We start from the raw sequence: 11229 nt of genomic DNA on the forward strand, positions 1-11229 counted from the left end.
CACCCACCATATCTGCATTACAAGAGCAGCAAAATACAACAAAACCTAACAGCCTATGCCTCAACAAACAAGGCACAATAGAAATAAAAAAACAGAGGTCAAGAAACAGAAGAAAGTAAAATAAAACAAAGCATAGAGCAGAATGCTAACTGATCACAATGGTCACGTTCACCATGTGATTGCTCTGCTCCCCCCAATCCAATCAATCAAGCAGCCTGACCATTATCTCCTCTCCTTCTTATGCGTTTCGGTGGGCTTAGGCTCGGGTCTTAAGGTTTAGGTTAGGTTTGAGTTAAGTAAAGGATCAATTTTGGGTAACAGGTTCGGGTATGGGCCTGGTAGAGTTCAAAGAATCTAAAATACATCACAATAAATACTAAAAAATTAAGAGGTGATTAAGAACACGTTAGGAAAGTTTGGATTAAATTTTAAGGTTTAAGGGATTCAGGATTGCAGAGATAAATTTTTTAAAAATTTTAGGTTTGTTTTGGGACTGGATTCTGTTTAATTTCTGACAATTTTTGAGAGAGTGAGTAATTTCTCTCAGAATAATATTAAAAAAAATCACAGAAAATAAAGTTAGGTTGGAACATGTTAGAGAAGGTTAACATTTGAGAGTCTGGGTTGGTATAGTTTAGGATTTAAAAATAGACAAAGTCATGACACGGGTTTGAGTCAGTTTTGTTTCTAGAATGGGATTTAGGCTGAACAAGTTTTGGTGTTTGAATTGATTCTCTTAAATGAGAAAAAATTATAATCCGATATTTGGTGGGTATGTTAAAGACAAGTAGGAGTAACTGGGGTTAATTTTGTAGGTCTGGACTAAGTACAAATTGAGAGAAACATTAATTTTAAGTTCGGTTAATTTTAACAAATCACAGCAAAATACTAATTTCAGATTGGGGTTTAGGAGAGGTTTAGTTGTGAGAGAGGCATATGAATTTAATTTCAGGGACTTACACAAATTAGGGAAGCTGTCCTAAGGCCGAGAGATTGTTTGGTTTGCCTGAGGATGGCACAAAAACCACTTTTGGTGCAGGTTGGTCCGAGTCCACTGAAAAGTTGACACCGTCCGCATGATCACTACGCAGAATTGGTTTTACGGAGAACTTAGGCAATTCCAGGCTTTAGAGGGTTGGTACTACCTTACGTAACCAAGAGATGAGCCCTTATAAAAAAGGTAAATGAGTCAAGGGAGATATGACTCATAAAGGTAAGGAGAGAGAGAGAGAGAGAGAGAGAGAGAGAGAGAGAGAGAGAGAGAGAGACGTCACACAAGGGGAGACAATTTTGGAGAGAGTGAGTCTACTTCAAATCTTTATTTTATGTCATTAAAAATATAGAAATGAGTCCCTTTTATTGGCCAAGGAAACTCTAATAAAAGCATTTACAAAATCCTAAGCAACTTCTCTACTAACAAAGCAAAATTAAAAACAATAACCGTAACATAGTAAAACCCTCCCCCCAACACCTTAAAGAGGGCCCAACTCATAAAGTTCACTTGGGCTTACCAAGGTTCAAAAAGAAAGGACCTCAAGGGTCTACACGACTTTATTAGAGGGGGCTTGAATGCCCTTGGGCAGCGCCAAAAGGTGGGACCCACATGCTCTTCATGCATAGTGATAAATCTCGCAATATTTACGAAAATCTCGAAAAAAATGCGAGAATTACTCTAAACATTTTAAACGGCTAAATCTTGCAAGATTTTTTTTGTGACATTTTCTCGCGATAATATCATGAGATTTACTAAATCTCACGATATTATCGTAATATGTTTGTCACCCTTTTTTTGTACACGGTTCTTTCAAAACTCTTAAAACCCTAAGTTTGCAAAAAACACAAAAATGCAAATACTCTGTTCTGCTGCAAGGGGCGACAGCCGACGACTTCAACCGGTTCATCTCTCCCTCTCTCTCTCATTGTTTGTCTATTCTCTGGTAATACAATATCCAATTATCCATTCTACAGGAGCAATACAGGCTAACCCTTCAATTTGGTTCTTGTTCCTTTCCTCGTGGGGCACAACTGATCGTGGGTTTTGTTTCTTTCCTCTTTTTAGGGTGCAACCTCATTGGAAGAGTTAATCTTGCGAATTGCGATTCTTTCTTGGTCATCGTATGCAAATATGACTTTCTTTTCTTCCTGCTTCTAAAACAAGGTATGAATTTCTTTCTATGTAATGAAGGCAACAATTGCTTGTTCTCGATTTTGTAGGATTCCTTTTTTTTTTTTTAAGGCAAGCTGGGTTAATCCGACCCCCACCAGTTACACAACATACCGTTGGGCTTTGAACTTGCAAGTTGAAACGTCCCAACACATGGTGACGTGCACCCCTCTTGGTGATTGTGTAGAATTCTTGTAGTAACCGTGGTCTTTGACAAATTTTAATAATTGGGCATCTATTTTTGCTCTAACAGGCATTTTTATCCTCTTTTTGCTTGAATTTTGCCTATGGTGCATAAAAGCTATATTCATTTTTTAGCTTGAAGTTTTTTCTGGTTTCTACGACCAATCTTGGTGGTGATAAATGTCAAGTATGAGTTCGTGATATGCCGTTTGTGGATGAATTCTCAAGGTCACATATTTTCATCTTAAACCATTTGCTCTATGTATTTTTTATTGGCCTTCTCTTATTCTTTCTTCCTTTGAGAAATAAGCAGTTCATGATAGAGCAGCCATTTTTTTCACAAACAAACAAAAAAAATTCATTCATAAAAGTTATCATATCAAAACTTCTCATAGGCAAACTTTTATTTTCCTATGAGAAATTTTCATGCTTCCAAACATGCCATGGACTCGCCACTCGGAATAAAAGAGTTTTTATTTTTTTGAGCCTATACCAGTATGCTCATGCATCTTAGGCATATAATATGCTGAGCACATGCGTTTGTGTTTTGCGGAACAAACATGTATTTTACTAAATCACTTTTTACACGCTTTTATCATTTTTTTAGCATGTAAACACATGCAGTTTGAGAATACATGAATCAAAAGTATTGAAGAATGACAATACATCCAGTTTTGAATGATGATTGCATGCATTAAGTTTGGATGCGACACATATACATTCGGTTATAAGCATGAACATATACAAATTTGGCTAGTAAATGTGCAGTTTTGATTAAAATATGCAAAATATTCTGTTTTGATACATTATGTTAAATATTTGACCTGTTTTGATGTGTTTTGATGTGTTCTATGTAGGAAAAAATATGGGAAGACCTGAAAATGCATGATGGAACCATGCTACACTACAATAAGATGGTTGATTACTTTGCAACTATTGTAAAGTACACTTTAATAGAGGAATACCAAGATTTAAGTATCATCTTGCAAGCATACCAAATAAGGATATTGTTGCATATGAGCGCATAACATCAGATGCAAAACATCTAGCATTGGCTTCAATTTATGAATTAGAGTCCAAGCTATTAGGAAAAAAATCAAAACTCACAAGTTATTTGTCTTCTACTGGAAGCGGCTTAGATTCTATTTCTATAGAAATTTCTTCTACTTCTCCAAGTATAGGTATGGATCGACGAAATACTCTAAATGCTTTTATAAAGAAGAAAGAGAAAGAATATGTGTGTAGCAAAATGTATTATCATGAACAATTTACCTTTTAGGTTAGCTAGAGATGATGCATTTAAGGAGATGGTTAATGCCATTGCAAATTATGGACTTCGTTATACCTCTCTAAGTAGTGAAACAATTAAAACAAAATTGCTTCAAAACCTAAAAAAATAAATTATAACATTTATTGATGAGGTCAAAAAGTCATGATCGATATCAAGATGCACTTTAATATCTGATATATGAACAGATAAAAAAAATCGTTCACATAAATATTTTGGCTTCATGCCTTAAAGACACAATATTTTTGAAATCTAAATATGCTGAAGGGATAAAAACTGGTGAATATATTGAGGAGTATATATCAACTACTATTAAAGAAATTAGATCAGACAAAGTAGTTCAATTTGTGATAGATAATGGCTCAAATTACTTAAAAGAAAGGGCTGCAGTGGAGGTAAGATACCCTCATATTTTTACATCATCTTGTGTTGCACACAATACTGATTTAATGATTGAAGATTGTGATAGATTGCCTAATTTGTCTCATACATTATTAGATGAAAAAAGAATTACAAGCTTCATATATAAATCACAATCAATTTTGTAACTTTTGAGAAATTATACAAATGATAGAGATATACAAAGGCCTGGGGTTACTCGTTTTGCTACTAATTTTTTATGTTTGAAATCTATATTGAAAATGAAAGATAAGTTGAGGTTTTTGGTTGCTTCTTCTGAATGAAAAAAATTAGAAAATGTTAAGAAAGGAGGAGAAGGCAAATATGTGACTGATATTATACAAGGAGAGGAGTTTTGCGAAAATGAAAGAGAAATAATAGCAACAACATAACCACTTATAAAACTTTTGAGGATGGTAGATGGGGATGGTTCTACCATAGGTTACTTGTATGAAGGTATAGATCGTGTTAAAGAAGAAATAAATTTTTTTTATAAATGTCGAGTAGATAAGTATCTATGAATATAGGACATCATTGATAGTAGATGGGAGGTCAACTTGAAAAATGACTTATATATTATTGTTGGGTATTTAAATCTATAACTTTTTTATAATAGTCTTGTGAAGATGAACAACAAAATCATGAAAGAATAAAAAAAATGATGAAAAAGATGATGGATAAGGAAGATAAGAAGGATGAGCTTGCTTCAGAATTAACTTATTATCATTCAAAAGATCCAAAGTTCTTTAATGATATTACAATATCTCTTCTCTGTACTTCACATCCACGTAATTTTTAATTTTGATTTTGATTTTATAAATTTTTTTATTTTAAAATATATTGTAAAATTTTCATTACTTGCTTTTGTTTTCATGAGGGATATGGTGGGAAATGAGCGGAGCAAATGTTCCTATTTTGTAGAATATAATAATTAAAATACTTAGTCAACCATGCGGTGCACCTGCATGTGAAAGAAATTGAAGTGCATTTGAAGCGGCGCATACCAAAAAGAGAAATCTTCTTGAGCCAAGAACTCTTACTGATTTAGTTTATGTATACATGAACATGCACATGCAGAAGACTTCAATTGAAAAAGAAACAAGATTCTCAGCCCATTGTAAACGATGACATCGATGCATTTGCATATGGCTTAATTGAAGAAAAGAATGAAGAAAAAAGAATTGAAGATGAGAAATTGAGGAGGATGAAAGCATTGACGACCAAGGAATTGATGAAGACACTTTTGATTCCATTTTTTATTTCTTAGTTAGTAGCAAGTGAATAATTGTTTTCTTGTATGAACTTGAATCATTATGATGTTTGTTTTTTCATGAACTTATGCTCATTTTGTTTTTGTTTTTGATACTTGATTATTGATACTTAATGTATGGTGATTTGAAAGTACATTTGATGTACATGCTTGATACTTATTTGATGCTTAATAGTTTTTAGATATGGTTAGTGGGATTGGAAATAAATTTTATAATTTTTTTGCATATAAAATTTAGTTAGTTTATTTTATTTGTTTTTTATTTTTTAGATTTTTTTAAGAATTTATTTGATTTTTTAATTTGTTCCAAAGATTTTGCCGAAAAAAAACTCGAGAAATATTCAAAAAGTTGAAAATCTCTCGAGAAATTCACTACCGAAAAATTGCCATTTTAAACTTTTGTCACAATGCCTTCATGAAGGCTTCTAGAGGGGATGCCCCAAGTGGGTCCCACTTGTCATCAGTGAGGGGGCGTCTAAATGGTCTCACACGACTGAGGTGGATGCATGGTTGATGTGGACTGTACCACCATGTGACTTGCATATGTTGGAGCTCGAGTAATGGATCCTGATCAGATTGGTTGGGATCCATTTGCTTTAGTCCAGCCTCCGGCGATGAATAAAGCTCACCCGAAACATGGTTTATGTCACCTTTTCTGTTACTTCCCATTTTAGCTGGTTCAGAAGGACTTCTTGGTCACTATGTAGACCCCAAAAAATCCGTTGGTTTCTCTCGTTTCATAGAAGCTTCCATGCCATGAGTCCAAACTCTCCAAATAAATTTCCAGCGCTTACCTCTTGGATTCAATTGTGCTGCAACCAAAACACCTTTAGGGAAGTCAAAGCTGTTTCAATCGAAGTTTAAGTCTCTCTAAGCTTGATTCAACATACTACATATATAGGTACACTTTCAAAACAAGTGTGAGAGTGATTCCTCTTCGCATTAACATAGCACATATTTGCTTCCAAGACTTACCAACCCATAAGATAACCTTTTAGAGGAAGGCACCCACTCCATAATCCCTTTTTTTGGAAGCCATTGAGGTGCTGGGTTCCCTGAGGCCTTGTAAAGAGAAGAGGTTATACATAGATCATCCCTTATTAATGCCCATTCTACATCGTCATAATGGTGCTGAAGCAAGAGGTGCGACAATTGGTTCATGAGAGTCCTGAAATACCAAATCAGTTGGGTCTCGTCAGAGCACAATCTCCCATGTCCCTTCTGGGGCCAACCATACCTGTGAGACTCGTAAAAATTTACCTATAGCTGCCTTATACAGGTAAAATGAAAGCTTCTCTAAGATACATATCCCTCCATCAACAATTCTGCCAAAAACCAACCCCCATGACTACCCTAATGGCTTGATCAAAATCGTCAAGAACCATTATCCATCCTTTCCATATCCCCGATCCATTCTTCTATTTGTGATTTTCTAACCAACTATAAGGCCACCTAGTTAAATCATATTTCTCCAAAAAGATAACTGCAATCCTTCCCTCCCTCTTACAAATCCTCCATAACCATTTTGCTAGAAGTGCTTTATTAAATTTCTGAAGATTGTGGATCCCTAATCTCCCCAGATCAAGAGGTTGGGAGATGGTCGACCAACTCGCTAAGGAGGTGGCAACACCGTCAGATTTGCCAAACCATATGAACCTTTGGAAGATAGTGACTAATCTTTTCTCAACCTTATTCGACAACCTAAATAGTTGCAAAAAATGTAGCACAACAGAAGATATATTAAATCTTACCAGATTAATATGTCTTGCTCTCAATAACAAACGTTCTGCTCATGTTTGTGTCTTTTCTCTAATGCGGTCTTCCATTATGCTCCAATGTAGCTCTCTCGACACACTCAAGTGTAAAGGCAATTCAAGATACCTCATTGGTAAGGAGCCAACTTCACAATTGAAAATGTTTGAGGCCAATTGTTTCAACTCACCAGAGGGGTCATTTAGGACTAGCACCTGACCCTTCCCCCCATTCATGCACAACCCTGATCTCTGCAAAACATCTAAGAACAACCAATAAGGATTATATGTTCTATTCTGACGCCACCCCAAACACCAATAAATCATCAACAAATAGGAGATGAGAGATTATGCAACCCTGAAATAGTCCATGTGCTTCTACTGATGAAAGCATAACCCCAAGAGCCTCTATTGCCATAATGAAAAGGAGGGGTGAGAGTGGATCACCTTTGTGTAAGCTCTTATTGGGCCTAAAGAAATCACCCTTCTCCCCATTGATTGTCACAACAACTAAAGTTGTCGATAAAATACCTTAACCCAAGAGTGTCATTTTCCACCAAATCTCATGTTTTGTATACAATGTAATAAAAACCTTCAATCAAAAGAATCAACTATTTTTTCTAAATCAAATTTTAAAATAAAATATTTCTTACCAGAGGCCGTAATGGAGTGAATAGCTTCATGTGCCATAATGCACGACTTATGTAACCTCCTCCCCGTAATGAAAGCACTTTAAGATTCAGATGTGTGGACTAATAACCTTCTTGATTCGCAGAGCCAAAACTTTTGAGATAATTTTGAAGATTGTACCCACCAGAGATATGGCTCAGAACCAATCAATTTTCTCAACTTGTGAGTCTTTGGGAATGAGAATAATCATTGATTTGCCCATAACTTAGTCTCCTTTGCATTTGAGTGAAATTCAGCCATCATTTGAAATAAGTCTCTGAACCTACCAATTTTCTCAACTTGTGAGTCTTTGGGAATGAGAATAATCATTGATTTGCCCATAACTTGGGTCTCCTTTGCATTTGAGTGAAATTCAGCCGTCATTTGAAACAAGTCTCCCTTAATAAAGTCCAAGACTTTTTGAAGAACTCAATAAAAAATCTATCTATGCCCTAAGTTTTCCCATTTGGCAAGCTCCACATGACTTCCTTGATTTCCTCCACGGTGAAGGTCTCAATGATGGCGCTATATTCCTCTCCTCATTTAAAGGTCATGGCCGAAATGTCATATTCAATACCAACACACTCTGAAAAACGGGTCTTAAAGAAAGAGGTGGCATGTGGCAAGATATTTGCAGCTTGTAGTGTCTGTCCTCCTATCACCATAGATGCTATGTTGGTTCTTCTTTTAATAGAGGCACACAAGTGAAAATATTTTGTGTTTAACTCCTCAGATTTTCATCAGTGGGCCTTAACACGCTGCCTCAATCTAATGCACTCCTGCATCCGCCACTTACTAATGTTCATAACCAGCTGCTTGCACTCCTCTTTCATATTAGTGGCCTCCACATTATCATTTACATTCTCCTCTAGCTGTTGGAATACTCGTAATCAGGGTTCCCATTCCTTGATGTCCTTGAACTTAGCCGAGCATTTATTTTTGTCCCACTCTATCAGCTTACCCCTCACAAACTATAGCTTAGAGTAAATCCTTAGCGCGGCCTATACTCCCGAGCAAGAAGCCGCATCCCACCATTCGTGCAATAAATCCAAGAAACTCGTCGCACTGAACCACCAAATCTCAAAACAAAAATTCTTTTGTGTGTGCAGTCCACCTGATCCCCGTGATGTTCATTTAAGGTGACCTCGGCCACAAAGGAAGCCGACCACTCTTTTCACCTATCTCCGACACAATTTTCTGCCATGAAGAAGGTGGGAGCATAAATTTAATAGCATTCAGATTTTTCAGCAGCGTGCAACCATCATCAAAGGCCTCCCCGTTGTCTTCACTAGCAGGTTTGTTGTCGATCACCGGACAGTCGACTCCCTCAATGGTCTGCAGTCTTAATCCGTCAAAACTTGAGATAGCCGGTGGAGCAGTCACATCTAATCTGCCATGGTGCTTGATAGCCGGGCAATCGTTTCCATGGTGATCCTCACTCCAGAAGTACTGTCTCCACTGAACACCAACATGCTCATGACTCTTCCCCACAATGGACATGCCACATCTAATCTTCCCAAAGTAGACGACCCCTCAAGACAAAGATTTATTCATTTCATAGTTAAGCTAATATACAAGATAAGAAGAGATCCATAATGAGAAAGAGTTTGGGGATAGGTATTCAAACCTGCAAAAAGATTAAATCTATTGTTTATAACTAATTGGTAAGGTGTATATTTTATAAAAAAAGTTGGCAACTGATAGACAAGTACAAACCAATGAGGTTTCACAATTAGGAGGCACCAACAAAAGCACAAAAATATGTGTTTATCACCTGATTCAATCATGGGAGAAAGCTCCTTACTTTGTTATTGAATATAAACACAAACCTTTGTGTTTTGAAATCACCACCATCCATGGCCTTCACCATAAGTTTACAAGCATTCATCGTGCAGTGAGGCCGACCAAAAATTGTTAATGCCATCACTATCGATACTTAGAGAGAATCAATAAATCATTATCTGATTTATTTCTGATATATTAAACTAACGTAGAACACTGTTACATATATACACTGTTTACAAAATAAATGACAATTACAACAAACAGTAAGATACGATAATTGTTATAGTTATCACATTTTTTGCTATCTGTTGATCACGTTTGGCATGATCTTTATCTGAAGCTGCTTTCATTTGACGACATCTCACTAACTAGCCTTTCACATTTTCAGTTATACGGTTGTGTTGATAGCTTACGATTATCATGAAATCGAATATCGTGGGATTATTCTGGTCTCACGATAATCGAATATTGTGAACACTAAGACTCCCCCTCAAGTTGGAGCATGCAGAGCCATAACGCCCAACTTGTGTGTAAGAAAAAGAAATCTATCCTTGCCAAGTGGTGTTGTGAAGATATCAGCTAACTCTAGGGTGGTGGGAACATGAGCAGTGAAAATGACACTGGTTTGGATCTTATCGCGAACAAGGTAACAATCAAGTTTAATATGTTTAGTGCGTTCGTGAAAAAATGGGTTAGATGCAATATGAAGTGCGACATGATTATCAGAGTATAATTTCATTGGCTGAGGATGAGAAAACCCAAGATCACGTAGAAGAGTTTGTAGCTACACAAGTTCACAAGTAGCAGCAGCCATAGCCCGATATTCTGCTTTGGCAAACGATCTGAATACAGTGGGTTGCTTTTTAGACTTCCAAGAAAGGGGGCTGCGACCCAACATGATAAAATACTCGATGATGGACCGACGAGTTATAGGATAGCTGGTCTAGTCAGAGTCACAATACACCATCAACTGAGGAGTACTGTGAGAGGATAAGAGAATGCCATGGCCGGGGGTGGATTTCAGGTAGCGTAGGACCTAAATAGCTGCATCATAATGAGGAATACGAGGTTGATGCATGAATTGACTAAGAATGTGAACTGAATAAATAATGTCGGGTCTGATAACTGTAAGATATATCAACCTGCCCACTAAGCGACAATACCGAGTGGGATCTTTTAATGGTTTGCCTTGATCAACAGCCAAGCAAAGCTTTTGAGCCATAGGAAAATCGGTGGGTGGAGCTCTAAGAAGGCCCACATCATCCAAAATATCCAGAGTATATTTCCGTTGACTTAAAAAAAATGCCTTTGAGTGCTCGTGTAACTTCAATGCCCAAAAAATATTTCAAGATGCCAAGGTCTTTGAGATGAAATTGGGAATGGAGAAATTTCTTCAAGTGAGAAATAAAGGGTGCATCATTGCCTGTGATGATAAGACCATCAATATATACCAGAATTGCGAAAAACCTAGTGCCTGTATTGTGAGTAAAGAGAGAATAGTCCACCTTCGATTGTGAAAAACCCACAGTTTTTAAAGCAAGAGACAACTTGCTGAATCAATTACGGGAGGATTGTTTCAGACCATAAATGGATTTATGAAGCCGACACACTGGACACTCCTCCTTATTGTAGAATCCGAGCGGTAGGTGCATGTAGACTTCCTCATCAAGGTCGCCATGTAAAAATGCATTGCGTACATCAACCTATGATGGCAGTACAA

Source organism: Nuphar pumila, chromosome 3, assembly GCF_984573655.1.
Source record: "Nuphar pumila chromosome 3, dmNupPumi1.hap1.1, whole genome shotgun sequence".
Taxonomy (NCBI): Eukaryota; Viridiplantae; Streptophyta; class Magnoliopsida; order Nymphaeales; family Nymphaeaceae; genus Nuphar; species Nuphar pumila.